Source organism: Oncorhynchus keta, chromosome 26 (assembly GCF_023373465.1).
Source record: "Oncorhynchus keta strain PuntledgeMale-10-30-2019 chromosome 26, Oket_V2, whole genome shotgun sequence".
NCBI classification, from domain to species: domain Eukaryota; kingdom Metazoa; phylum Chordata; class Actinopteri; order Salmoniformes; family Salmonidae; genus Oncorhynchus; species Oncorhynchus keta.
Window position 1 is genome coordinate 28,624,761 of NC_068446.1, and position 12,447 is coordinate 28,637,207.

At 42.2% G+C, this 12,447-nt stretch overlaps 2 long non-coding RNA genes across 3 annotated transcripts; one reads left to right on the forward strand and one right to left on the reverse strand.

The window, feature by feature from the left end:
- Window positions 1-5,051: 5,051 nt before the first annotated feature.
- Window positions 5,052-9,659, forward strand: LOC118371570 (uncharacterized). The gene is made up of 3 exons (XR_008080191.1): window positions 5,052-5,552; window positions 5,719-5,799; window positions 9,553-9,659. It is a non-coding gene; the product is annotated as an uncharacterized LOC118371570 (long non-coding RNA).
- LOC127912033 (uncharacterized) lies at window positions 8,686-12,066 on the reverse strand. Of its 2 annotated transcripts, none has more exons than XR_008080190.1 (3): window positions 11,408-12,066; window positions 10,606-10,985; window positions 8,686-10,484 (listed from the first exon to the last, which is right to left on the reverse strand). It is a non-coding gene; the product is annotated as an uncharacterized LOC127912033 (long non-coding RNA). The 2 variants fall into 2 exon arrangements; XR_008080189.1 differs by having other exon boundaries at window positions 11,728-12,065.
- Between the last annotated feature and the right edge of the window lie 381 nt (window positions 12,067-12,447).

The following is a 12,447-nucleotide window of genomic DNA, read 5'->3' on the forward strand; positions in this document are numbered from 1 at the left end:
TTGTGAAGGAGGTATTTATACAGTCCAGTCTCATGTGAAATACAATGGAACATAGTGTATTGTTATATATTGTTTCAGACTGTAAATAGTTACTGCCAGGGCTGTAGCTAAATGTGGGGACACAGAGGTCTGTAAATAAATATATATGCTGTATAGATCCACTGAGTGTACAAAACATTAGGAACACCTGCTCTTTCATTACATACACTGACCAGGTGAATCCAGGTGAAAGCTATGATCCCTTATTGATGTCACTTGTTAAATCCACTTCAATTCGTGTAGATGAAGGGGAGGAGACAGGTTAAAAAAGTAGTTTTAAGCCTTCAGACAATTGAGACATGGATTGTGTATATGTGCCATTCAGAGGGTAAATGGGCAACACAAAGGATTTAAGTGTCTTTGAACGGGGTATGATAGTAGGTGCCAGGTGCACCCGTCTGAGTGTGTCAAGAACTTCAACGCTGCTGGGTTTTTCATGCTCAACAGTTTCCCATGTGTATCAAGAATGGTCCATCACCCAAAGGACAACCAACCAACTTGACACAACTGTGGGAAGCACTGGAGTCAACATGGGCCAGCATGCCTGTGGAAAGCTTTCGACATCTTGTAGAGTCCATGCCCGACAAATTGAGGCTGTTCTGAGGGCAAAAGGGGGTACTCCTAATGTGTTCTACACTCAGTGTACTGTATATACAGTTTGGAATTCAGTCGGGGTCTCAACTTACTATTAAGAGTTAGAATAGTAGAATACACAAGGTGCAATTTCTAAACTTGGTTGTGCATCAGCAGTTTTCCTCTTGTTATTCAGTATGTCACTCACTAACAATCACTCAATTGCTTTCTCGGAAACAGGCCCAGATCTCCGTGATTTGCGTGAAGTGGAGGTGGAGAAAAAGGGGCCAGAGAGCAGGCTGCCTTCTGAGAATTCATAGGCAATCGAATAAACCCCCACTTCCTTCTGTTCTGCTAGCAAACATGCAATCTTTGGAGAATAAAATAGATGACCTATGGGCAAGATTAAACTGCCAACAGAACATTCAAAACTGTAATATCTTATGCTTCACGGAGACGAAGCTGAACGACGACACTATCAACATAGAGCTGGCTGGTTAATTAAACGCTGTTCTGGTAGGATAGAACAGTGGCGTCTAGTAAGACAAGGGGTGGCGGACTATGTCTTTTTGTAAATAACAGCTGATGCACGATATCTAAGGAAGTCTCGAGCTATTGCTCACCTGAGGTAGAGTATCTCATGATAAGCTGTAGACCATACTATCTACCTAGAGAGTTTTAATCTGTATTTTTTGTAGCTGTTTACATACCATCACAGTCAGAGCACTGAATAAGCTGTATTCTGCCATAAGCAAACAAGAAAACGCTCACCCAGAGGCGGCGCACCTAGTAGAAGGGGACTTAATTGAGGGGAACTTAAATCCGTTTTACCAAATTTCTATCAGCATGTTAAATGTACAACCAGAGGAAAAAAAACTCTGGACCAAATTTACTCCACACACAGAGATGCATACAAAGCTCTCCCTCGCACTCCATTTGGGAAATCTGACCATAATTCTATCCTCCTGATTCCTGCTTACAAGCAAAGATTAAAGCAGGAAGCGCCAGTGACTAGATCAATAAAAAAGTGGTCAGATGAAGCAGATGCTAAGCTACAGGACTGTTTTGCTAGCACAGACGGGGATATGTAGCGGGATTCCTCCAATGGCATTGAGGAGTACACCACATCAGACATTGGCTTCATCAATAAGTGCATTGATGATGTCGTCTCCACAGTGACTGTACGTACATACCCTAACCAGAACCAATCGATTACAGGCAACATTCGCACAGAGCTAAAGGCTATAGCTGCCGCTTTCAAGGAGCGGGATTCTAACCCGAAAGCTCATAAGAAAACCCGCTACAGCCAAAGCGTCAATACAGGACTAATATCGAATCGTACTACACCAGCTCTGACGCTCTCCGGATGTGGCAGGACTTGCAAACCATTACAGACTACAATGGGAAGCACAGGTGAAAGCTGCCCAGTGACACTAACCTACCAGACAAGCTAAACTGCTTCTATGCTCGCTTCGAGGCAAATAACACTGAAACATACAGGAGAGCACCAGCTGTTCTGGAAGACTGTGCGATCACGCTCTCCGCAGCTGATGTGGGTAAGACTTTTAAACAGGTCAACATTCACAAGGCCGCAGGGCCAGACGGATTACCAGGACGTGTACTGCGAGCATGCACTGACCAACTGGCAAGTGTCTTCACTGACATTTTTTACCTCTACCTGTCCGAGTCTGTAATACCAACATGTTTTAAGCAGACCACCATAGTGCCTGTGTCCAAGAACACTAAAGTAATCTGCCTAAATGACGACCGACCTGTAGCACTCACATATGTAGCCATAAAGTGCTTTGAAAGGCTGGTCATGGCTCACATCAACACCATTATCCCAGAAACCCTAGACCCACTCCAATGTGCATACCACCCCAACAGATCCACAAATGATGCAATCTCTATTGCACTCCACGCTGCTACTCTCTGCTGTTATCATCCATGCATAGTCAGTTTAATAACTTTACCTAGATGTACATATTACCTACACTAACCGGTGCCCCCGGATATTGTCTCTGTACCGATACCCCCCTGTATATAGTCTCGCTATTGTTATTTTACTGCTGCTCATTAATGACTTGCTACTTTTATTTCTTATCCGTATTTTTTTAAACTGCATTGTTGGTTAGTGGCTCGTATGTAAGCATTTCACTGTGAGGTCTGTTGTATTCGGCGCATGTGACTAATACAATTTGATTTGATATAACTGTTGGAATTCAGTCTCAACTTACTGTTAAGAGTTAGAATAGTAGAACACACAAGGTGCAATTTCTAAACTTGTTTGTGCATTAGCAGTTTTTCTCTTGTTATATGTCACTCACTGACAATAACTCAATTAGCCCATGTTAGTAAAAATGTTTCAAATCAAATAAACATGAGCAGAATTCAAGCCCTTAATTAAATTCAAACCCGTAATCAACAATGCAGTTTTAAGAAAAATACCTAAAAAAAATAAGAAATAAAAGTAACAAATAATTAAAGAGCAGCAGTAAAATAACAACAGCGAGATTATATAAAGGGGGTACCATTTAATTGGTAAATTAGTCCATTTAGTCTAGTCAGCTATCTTAACTTGTAATAACCACGGTCGATTTACCGTGCCCAGGGGCCCTGACCTCCAGGGGGCCCCCATTAATTTGGTTAGTCACTCTCACTCAGATATCGTATTAACATGGCATAAGTCTTAAGTCATGGCAAAATGTGTAGAAAAGCAGGAAATTAGCTGTAAAACTGCAACAAAAAGTTATGTACAGCAAACATTTGTTCACCTTTTTTAAAATAATTTTTCTCCTAACACATTCCTCTGTATGTATAAAATTATTGTTTTTAATCTCGGTGCTAAATCAATGTGACTTAATGTGTAGCATCTCATTGTATAGCTAATAGGCTATGTGTATGTAGATCAACTGAGGTGAGTAAAGCTACAGCAACCAATGTGAAAATGGCCGGGGACATTTTTGCTTGTTTTTGCTGTTCTCCAAATTGCATTTTATAGTTTTTGTTGTTGTTGTTTTTAGCAGCAGGATCATCAGTGGTCCCTAACCGTAGATCTGTTCTTGTCAGGGTTTGGGCAGCCAGACAAGTATTGCAGATCATTGTGATCTGTATTTAATAGGACAGATATACTGTAGCTTGTGTTGTTTGCTTGCATCTGTTTTTCTGTCCCTGAATAACAGGGGGAGTAAGGAGAATAAGAATAACCCAGTTGTGACTATTTCTGTCTCATGGTGTATGCAGGACAGGTGCATTTTCACTTTCTCATTTGACACTTTATACATCTCTCCACTCTCACCTCAGCTTTGGAAAATCTCAATTGTTGTAAATTCATGTAGGAAGGATTTTCACACACTGAAACATGAATGGAGAGAAGGACTGTCAGTTTCCTCCTCCTCTCTTCCTCTTCTCCACCGTCGCTCTCTAATTCTGACTACTCCCTCCCTCCCTCCCTCCCTCCCTCCCTCCCTCCCTCCCTCCCTCCCTCCCTCCCTCCCCCACCCTCCCTCCCTCCCTCCCTCCAGTCCCTGTCAGGCTGTTTGTTGCCTTTATTTCCTCCTGTCCCTCCCATCCTGTCGTTCAGCCACTATGCTCCCCAGTGTTAGGAATCATCTCTGAGCAGCCTTAACACAGCGCAGGCAGGCAGCTGAGACTGCTGATCTGGGCTGCTGGGCTCTGAGTCTCCTAATGCATCTGGGTATCATGCACAGCCAGGGGCTCCACCTCTGTGACTGCACTGTCCCCCTCCAGCTGTCGTTATTTCATACGGCCCCATAAATCAGTATTAAGAAATATGAGTACTTATTTGTAATGCAATTCGGCTGCTAGATCTGCACAAGTCTCAGCTCTCTGCTTACTGTCTCTGAGGTGAGGCAAAATAAAAAAAATCTCCCCAGTCTGAGCACTCTCTCTCTCTCTCTCTCTCTCTCTCTCTCTCTCTCTCTCTCTCTCTCTCTCTCTCCCTCTATAAGCTAAAATTACATCTTGTATTATTCTCTTTTTTAAGGGGTGGATCAATTACTGCACCAGTAAATCTGTGTGAGGGATATGGTCTGTCTTGATATACACATTCTACCATAGCACGTTAATTATGGGGCGGCACGGTAGCCTAGTGGTTAGAGCGTTGGACTAGTAACCGGAAGGTTGCAAGTTCAAACGCTCGAGCTGACAAGGTACAAATCTGTCGTTCTGCCCCTGAACAGGCAGTTAACCCACTGTTCCTAGGCCGTCATTGAAAATGAGAATTTGTTCTTAACTGACTTGCCTAGTTAAATAAAGATAAAATAAATAAAATGCCTGTGCTGATAACTAACTACATGCAGACAGAAAAGGCCCAATGGCAGCACTGTCTAAGTTCATCTGTTAAGTCAGTGCATTGTATAAACAATATCCTTCTCCTTTCATTATCAATTATCTTTCACATTAGCATCCCTTCAGTCTATACAGATGTAGGATCTTAATTTGAGCCAGTTGTCACGCCCTGGTCGAGGTATTTTGTGTTTATCTTCATTTATTTGGTCAGGCCAGGGTGTGGCATGGGGTTTTTGTATGTGGTGTGTTGGTATTGGGATTGTAGCTTAGTGGGGTGTTCTAGTTAAGTCTATGGCTGTCTGAAGTGGTTCTCAATCAGAGGCAGGTGTTTATCGTTGTCTCTGATTGGGAACCATATTTAGGCAGCCATATTCTTTGTGTGTTTTGTGGGTGATTGTCCTTAGTATCCTTGTTCCTGTCGCTGTGTTAGTTTACACAAGTATAGGCTGTTTCGGTTTTTGTTATGTTCTTTGTTTTGTAGTGTTTGTAATTGATTCGTGTTTTACGTTTGTTTATTAAACATGGATCGCAATCTACACGCTGCATTTTGGTCCGACTCTCCTTCACCACAAGAGAACCGTTACACCAGTTCGTTACAGCAGGAAAATAATCCTGCAGCAACAGGAAATGTGAGTTATTATGTGGATTATAATTAATGGAACCTTTTGTAGGGGTTGATACATTTTTTGTAAGGGAAAATCAAGTCTGACATTTCAAAGTGGAAATTACAAACTTCAGAAGCCTTTTTAAACCTTAAAATACGCATTTACAAGTTTTACATTTCCTGCATTACAGCACAGTTTTCCTGCAACAGGGTGATCAAATGAAGATCTTTTTTAATGTTTGTTGTGCTACTTCTAGTCGGTCGCACTGCAGGTAACAGTAACTTATTACCATACTCCTACTGTGCTACCTGAGCTGTTATTAAGTGCTACCCTCTAGCCTCCTCACTCTCTCCATGATTTCTTGTCTGCTTCAAGCAAACTGCTACCTCACTAATCCCCCCCCTCCTCCTTCCTGTCTCTCCTCCTGTCTTATCTTATCTCCCATCTCTTGATTCTGATTTGCAACTCAGGGGAGGATTAGCTTTAGATTCTCTTCTCCTCAGCAGCATAAGGCCATGTGGTCCTGACTGGCAGGCTGAATGGATTTCCTATGTAGTCTGGGTAACACATTTCTGTCACACTCAACCAACCACCACCAGCTCCCTGCTTCTACCTTTTGAATATGTTGCGTGTCATAAACAGTGGGGCAAAAAAGTATTTAGTCAGCAAGTGTACCTATGATGAAAATTACAGGCCTCATCTTTTTAAGTGGGAGAACTTGCACAATTGGTGGCTGACTAAATACTTTTTTGCCCCACTGTATATTTTTTTTAACATGACAAATTTGAGGGGGCATGTGCCCCTGTGCCCCCTGTGGGCTTGATGCCTCTGTGTATGTTTTTGTTTAGTCCCGAGCACCTCACCTCAGGCATTAAAAAGGTGGCATAGTTTTGGATGCGGGATATTGATATTTATGGTAAAATCCCCCACATTACATTATCTTATACTGGTTGGGTGTGAAACTTACCAACCTTTACTTTTAACATACAAAGCATAAGTAGCTATTCATCATTGTACCATTTAATTTGACTGACATGTACCTGTGTTCCAAACATAGTGGCAAGAAAATGTATGTGAACCCTTGGAAATACCTGGATTTCTGAATAAAGTAGTCATAAAATTTGATCTGATCTTTATCAAGGTCACAACAATAGACAAACACAGTCTGCTTAAACTAATAAAACACAAACAATTATGTTTTCATGTCTTTATTGAACACACCGTGTAAACACTCACAGTGCAGGGTGGAAAAAATATGTTAACCCTTGGATTTAATAACTGGTTGACCCTCCTTTGGCAGCAATGTTTTCTGTAGTTGCGGATAAGACCTGCACAACAGTCAGGAGGAATATTGGACCATTTCTCTTTCCAAAACTGTTTCTGTTCAGTAATATTCTTGGGATGTCTGGTGTGAACTGCTCTCTTGAGGCCAGGCCACAGCATCTCAAACGGGTTGAGGTCATGGCTCTGACTGGGCCACTCCAGAAGGCGTATTTTCTTCTGTTGAAGCCATTCTGTTGTAGATTTACTTCTGTTTTTGGTCGTTGTCCTGTTGCATCACACCACTTCCGTTGAGCTTCAATTGGCAGACCGATAGCCTAACATTCTCTTACAAAATGTCTTGATAAACTTGGGAATTCATTTTTACGTCGATGATGGCAAGCTGTCCAGGCCCTGAGGTAGCAAAGCAGCTCCAAACCATGATGCTCCCTCCATCATACTTTACAGTTGGGATGAGATTTTGATGTTGGTGTGCTGTGCTGTCTTTTTTTTTCTCCACATATAGTGCTGTGTATTCCTTCCAAACGACTCAATTGTAGTTTAATCTGTCCACAGAATATTTAGGATTCTAGGATTCTTCTTAACTTCATTGAGCATTCTGCACTGTGCTCTTGCAGTCATCTTTGCAGGACAGCCACTCCCTGGGAGAGTAGCAACAGGGCTGACTGTTATAGACAATTTGTCTTACCGTGGACTGATGAACATCAAGGCTTTTAGAGATACTTTTGTAACCCTTTCCAGCTTTATGCAAGTCAATTCTTAATCTTAGGTCTGAGATCTCTTTTGTTCGAGGCATGGTTCACATCTTGTGAATAGCAAACTCTAATTTTGAGTTTTTTTATAGGGCAAGGCAGTTCTAACCAACATCTGGTAGTCTCTATGGGGGTGCCACAGGGTTCAATTCTTGGGCCGACTTTTCTGTATACCTCAATGATGTCGCTCTTGCTGCTGGTGATTCTCTGATCCATCGCTACGCAGACGACACCATTCTGTATACCTCTGGCCCTTCTTCGGACACTGTGTTAACTAACCTCCAGACGAGCTTCAATGCCATACAACTATCCTTCCGTGGCCTCCAACTGCTCTTAAATGCAAGCAAAACTCTTCAACCGATCGCTGCCCACACCTACCCACCCGTCCAGCATCACTACTCTGGACGGTTCTGACTTAGAATATGTGGACAACTACAAATACCTAGGTGTCTGGTTAGACTGTAAACTCTCCTTCCAGACTCACATTATGCATCTCCAATCCAAAATTAAATCTAGAATCGGCTTCCTATTTCACAACACATGATCCTTCACTCATGCTGCCAAACATACCCTAGTAAAACTGACCATCCTACCGATCCTTGACTTCGGCGACGTCATTTACAAAATAACCTCCAACACTCTATTCAGCAAATTGGATGCAGTCTATCACAGTGCAATCCGGTTTGTCACCGATGCCCCATATACTACCCACCACTGTGATCTGTATGCTCTCGTTGGCTGGCCCTCGCCAAACCCACTGGCTCCAGGTTATGTATAAGTCTTTGCTTGGTAAAGCCCCACCTTATCTCGGCTCACTGGTCACCATAGCAGCACCCACCCGCAGCACACGCTCCAGCAGGTATATTTCACTGGTCATACCCAAAGCCAATTCCTCCTTCGGCCGCCTTTCCTTCCAGTTTTCTGCTGCCAATGACTGGAACGAACTGCAAAAATCACTGAAGCTGGACACTCATGTCTCCCTCACTAGCTTTAAGCACCAGCTGTCAGAGCAGCTCACAGATCACTGCACCTGTACATAGCCAATCTGTAAACAGCCCAACTGTAAGGGATTTCCTCCTCTTCTTCCGAAGAGGAGAGGCGAAAAGGATCAGAGGACCAATATGCGGCGTGGTAAGTGTCCATGGTTCTTTTAATACGTAAATGTACAAATGAACAACTGAATACAAAAACAAGAAACGTGAAAACCCCAAACAGTTCTATCTGGTGCAAACACAGAGACAGGAACAATCACCCACAAACACACAGTGAAACCCAGGCTACCTAAGTATGATTCTCAATCAGAGACAACTCTTGACACCTGCCTCTGATTGAGAACCATACTAGGCCGAAACATAGAAATACCCAAATCATAGAAAAACAAACAGACTGCCCACCCCAACTCACGCCCTGACCATACTAAATAATGACAAAACAAAGGAAATAAAGGTCAGAACGTGACACCAACCAACTACCTCATCACCATATTGTTATTTATTTTGCTCCTTTGCACCCCAGTATCGCTACTTGCACATTCATCTTCTGCACATCTATCATCCCAGTGTTGAATTTGCCATACTGTAATAATTTTGCCACTATGGCCTATTTATTGCCTCACCCCCCTTATCCTACCTCATTTGAATACATGTATATAGACTTTCTCTATTGTATTATTGACTGTTTGTTTATTTCATGTGTAACTCTGTGCTGTTTGTCGCACTGCTTTGCTTTATCTTGGCCAGGTCGCAGTTGTAAATGAGAACTTGATCTCAACTAGCCTATCTGGTTAAATAAAGGTGAAATATATATTTTTTTAAAGATGAAGATCAGATCAAATTTGATTAACAATTTATGCAGAATTCCAGGCAATTCTAAAGGGTTCACATACTTTTTTCCTTTCACTGTAAATGTTCACGCGTTCACGCATTTTCATCAACAATTTATGCTCTTTCTCCCTCTTCCTCTGCCTGTTCCCTCCGCTTCTCGTTTGAGAGTTGTGTTGTGCTCCAGAGAGTCTCCCTCCTTCCTGCCATGGCCAGGCACAGTGCATGGAGCCCAGGGATGTTGTGCTCAGTGCAGGGGGATCGGGGTCACCCCTGTTGTTGTCTGGATCCAGTTGGTGCCACCCGGTTAAGGGGTTTTAATCACGTTGACAGGGGCCTAGGATGGAGGGTCCATTCTACTACCTGATCCCTCTGAAGTGGAGAGACTGATGGACTGATGTTGCTTTCCACAACAATATAATTCCCTGATGCCCTGAGGTAATTTCACAGCCATTTGGAGGAGGAGGAGATCATTTTGTTCAATTATTCCCCCTTTAACACAACTACAGTACCGGTCAAAAGTTTTAGAACACCTACTCATTCAAGGGCTTTTCTTTATTTTTACTATTTTCTCTATAAAGAATAACCCTTTAATGAGTAGGTGTTCTGAAACTTTTGACCGGTAGTGTCAATATAAATAAAATAATATGCAGTATGTACACAAACAATATCAATAACGATAGTGATATACAAGGTAGTTGTATGCATATAATCAGAGGTAAAGTGGCTGAGCAGCAGGATAAAAAAAATAAATAGTAGAAGCAACGTATGGAGTGAGTCATTTGAATAGAGGCACTGCAGATAGTGCTGATGACTGGTCCGTCTGAACCACGCATGAACAGGGAATCTATGTTCGGAGAGCCTGTTTCTGTCCTGCCCTTGACTTTGGTGCAGGGCATGTGATGTCAACCTCTTCGTCGCAAAACTCCTTGATCTTCTCAAAAAGATACATTTGTCTAGCTGTGTCCAGTCCAGGTGGTGCTTGTACAGGCAGACCATCTATGGGAGGAAGGATGTCAGCAGTGAGCAGCAGCTGAAACCTGGTCCCGACTGAGTCCGAACGCTCATTGGCGATAACAAGACCAGGCTCCATAGCATTGAAGCTGTAAAACAGGAAATAACACTAAGCAAGTTGAAGACATTAAACCTTCCACAACATCAATTCACCTCCCAAGTTTAGATAAGACAAATGACCTCATACAATGCAATAAAAGTTATATTCACCTGAAGTGCTGGCACTGCTTGATCTGTGGCAGCTGCCTGAATGACGGAATCAGGTGTTGTTGCCAGCCATAGCTTTCCACCAGCACCGTACCATCCTCCAGTCCAACCAGCTGAGATGTTGACCCCTGTCACAGTGCTGTCCTTCACAACACCAGCAATCTCAGACAAAGTGTTCACTTTCTACCAAAGTGTTTGTGTCCTGGGTGGCATCCTGGTAATACTATTGCATTATCCTCTGCAGCTGTTGATGAAGTTCACCACTCGCTGCAAGTCCTCATGCTTCAGGTGTAACCTGTGCTTGCTTGGGCCAGCTCTCTTTTTGATGGGAGGGATTATACTATTCTCTTTGTATGACTTGTGGAGGACAGTTAGGCGTGATGCTGAAAGACAAATTCCAGACACTAACGTTACACACACTTCATACATGTAAGTTCATGTTAGCTAGCAAGTCAGTCACCTAACCTCCACTAACGTTTGCTAGCTAACAGCAAGCTTTAACTTGGGGTCTTTGTTTAGACATTTAATAGTACCGTTAGCTAGCTAGCTAAAACATGAACTAAAATCCCAATCCATAGAGTAACGTTAGTAAGCCAGCCATCGAACTCCAGCTGGCTAACTAACAGCAAGCTTTAACTAGCAATACAAACCGATTGTCATAGCTAGCTAAAGTTAATCAAAATAAGTTCAATGTTAGATTCTTCTCCGTATACATGGACAAAATATTATTTTATTAAATAAAACGTCCTGTGTCGTTTCCGTTTAGTTTGGCCCGTAGTGTCAAATCACTCTGCTTCACACTGACCATGTGCAATACCGTAATCATCAGATCTTTCTCCATCTCTGTCACCGATACCATGGTTTTCCTTAGTTTGAATATGTAATCCGGATACATGTGTTATACACAACAGCATTCTGTGTTCTTTTCGACTCCTTATGCATTTGCAATCAAACAGCAGAATTCCATTAATCTCCTTATCATACTGATTCTACCAGAAATTCCACAGATTTCAAAACTAAAGTTAACTTCTTCCGTGACAACAACACTGTTGATTGTCGCCATTTCTTCTCCATCACTGTCATCAGAAGACTCTAGAATGTTTTCTTCAATTAAAATGTTTTTACCTAAATCAGGGATTTCCTCATCGCCTGATTCATTTTCAGAGTCAGAGAGAGTCAGCATGGCACGATCGTCCTCCAGAAAGTAGTCCATTACAACTTTTTCCCACTGACCTTTGTCGATAGTGCTTGATAAATTCAGGGCAGCAATGTTATTGAGAGCAGTAGCAACATTTGTATGTCTCCATGGATAACGTTATATCTTTTGGAGAAAAAAAACTGCAGTAGAAAAAAACTGCAGTAGAAAGGACTATCTACACATTACGAGCAGCTCATTTTATAGACACAAGGTGCTACACCGCAGACCAATCCAAACTCATCTCTCGACACTTCCAGCCCACTCATTATCTCTGCCCACCATGGCGAGCGAGAAGGTTGCTGTTTTTTTTATGTGGCTAAACCAACTAGGCTTGTAATTACAGGTGGAAAACAAGTTTGATATTAAGGCACATGAAAGTTCACAAGTTTGAGAAGGCATTTCTGACAAAAAACGCATTTTGATAAAAATATTTAATGTTCAAACGCCTCTCCTGTGAAGTCCTGACTTGCGACATACGACTAGTTTCCTGAATCAGGTCACGTGTATATGTATTTTATACAATTGAAGATGGAAGTTTACATACACCTCAGCCAAATACATTTAAACTCAGTTTTTCACAATCTTAGTAAAAACTCCCTGTCTTAGGTCAGTTAGGATCACCACTTTATTTTAAGAATGTGAAATGT